Source organism: Scylla paramamosain, unplaced genomic scaffold (assembly GCF_035594125.1).
Source record: "Scylla paramamosain isolate STU-SP2022 unplaced genomic scaffold, ASM3559412v1 Contig32, whole genome shotgun sequence".
NCBI lineage: Eukaryota > Metazoa > Arthropoda > Malacostraca > Decapoda > Portunidae > Scylla > Scylla paramamosain.
Window position 1 is genome coordinate 462,501 of NW_026973697.1, and position 2,500 is coordinate 465,000.

Sequence of the window (2,500 nt, forward strand, 5' to 3'; positions counted from 1 at the left end):
TTCCGATGTTTATCAATGCAAGAGATGAAGGAATGAAGAAAATGGTTAATCTTGCACTATTAAAGTAGACAAAATACGTATAAGAATGAAAAATAGTAGAAAGTTTTCTGCATTGGAGCAACAGGAAGAGGGAAGACATGCAGTTATCGAGTTTTAACGACCTTAGTAATTGAAGATTTATGCCAGACTCTATCTAAAAACTTTAATGAATCAGAAGGTTTCCTGAAATTTTTATTAGTATGACGAAACTTAAGCTAGAAGATCACCAGTAAATTGTCTTTTACGAAATTGTCGATCAAGGAAAAAGTTTAGTGAATAAATAGATGCTTCAAAATCTTTTCGTGGATAAACTTAAATAGCTTAGAAAGAGACGATATCAAAATATATAAAAAAATGTAGATATAATGGAAGTGAAGCAGGAACAAATCCAAACTCTTCCTATGTTGATGGTTTCTGCAGATTTCAGCTTTAGGGATAGATCAGACGGCAGTGTTGCCATCTGGATAAAGTAATGGAGGGAAAAATGAGGAGGGAAAAATTATTATTCAGAAATTCTGATTGGGTACTAGAAGGCACGAGAAATATATCTCGTAAAATTTGACATTTCTAATTGATAAATAAGAATTAGCAAGTTGTATTACCTATCTGGCATGAATTTCGGTAGGAATATAAAGTAGGTATCGGGAGATCGAAGGTTAAATTTAATTTACTTCTCATGCTGCTCTGGATTGAAACGACTGGCAGCCGATGCCTTAAACAAAATTTACGACCTTTACATTTAGAAAAAAAAAAAAAAAGTTTGTGAAAAATGTCTCCATGCTAAAGACATAACCTTTGTTATGTGCACTACACGAACTGTACTCCAACTTTTGAAAATCAATCGTAGATTTAAGTGAGTAAATCTCTCTCTCTCTCTCTCTCTCTCTCTCTCTCTCTCTCTCTCTCTCTCTCTCTCTCTCTCTCTCTCTCTCTCTCTCTCTCTCATGTGTAAGGGACTCTTATCGAGGGTACATGAGTTAAAAAGAAAAAAAAAGGAAAAAAGCTCACTTATAATGCCGCTCCCACTTATTTCAGGATCATCACTATATATGCATCTGTCAATCTATTTATCTATTTATCTATTTATTTATCAATAGTTATATATGTACTTACAGATGACAGTGAACAATAAAGAGAAACAGAGACAACAGAAAATGGAAACATTCGGTATACCATGACAGAATGCAGCGGTTTCAGCAGGATTTGGCTTCACTGGCGTTGACTAGCAGGACAAAATATGCTTATAATTTGAAGTGGTGGGGACAGAACATAACTTAGCAGGGAAGTGGACACGTCTTTGTTCACGTGATCTTGGACTATGTGTTGTAAATGCTACACTTTGCGAAGAGCCGTTACCTTTGTAGATTTTTTTTATGGGGTGGGTCTTTTTTTATTGTCTTATTTCAGTTTGTTTCTAGTTAATTAGTTAATCAGGTACTGTGTGTGTGTGTGTCAGGGGGTGGGGGTGCGCGGGCGCGTATGCATTTGAATTGACAGAATATTGACGAATTAGCCGCCCATCGTGCTAAATACACTCGGATATTTTACTGAATTAAATTAAAATGCATAAAGAATTATGAGCCAGATATGAAATGGTAGAATGCTTTATGAGTTATTTATTGTAATGTTAAGAATAATACTGATAATAATGACTATCAATTTATTGCTGGAATGGTAGCTGATTTCGGATTAATGCTATTAACAAAGTTCTTTAGAAGTCAGTTGTACACTTGAAACAGTGATGGAAACATAAGCGAAGAGGGCGAATTACAAATTCTTTTATTAAGCATTATAAAGGATCTGGAATGATTGTGTACTGCTCCTTTACCTGCCTTGTTTGGGATAGGCCGATATGAAGCATCAGGGAAACCTGTTTATGCAGCAGTGTCCGGCGGTCAGTGGCACGACTGCTTCATAACCTATGTTGTGCTAAGATGAACGGAAACAGGAGTGTAAGAGTACGAGTATATCTATAGGTTCTCCGGGATTGTACAATTTCCGGTTTTTGTACCTTCTTCATCTAATCTGTTTTCTTTTCATGTAAATAACAAGGATTAAGAAGGATTGATCGTGTGAAAAGGATGTACAAGTAAGTGTAATCGATTTTTTTGATCAACCAAGAGTGTGAGGGTAAGGGGAGGTAGTAGCTGTTTGTGGGTTGAAGTGGGAAAGGAGTGTTGTGTCCGCCCACGTTTGTGTGTACGGCAAATGTTTCTTCTATCAAGTATGATTTAGAGGTTCAACTTATTTATCAGTTTATTTTCTTCAGCCTTGTATTAGACAGTTTCTCTCATGAACGACTTTTATGCATATTAATTTATATTTTTACCGATGCTGTGTACCCTGTGATTTTCCTGTTTTTGACTTTGTGTGTGAGCGTATTTTGTGTTGGAGTACATTTATTTGCTGCACTTTGTTGCCTCAAAGTCTTAAGAATAAACGCTCATATTTCCTAACTCTG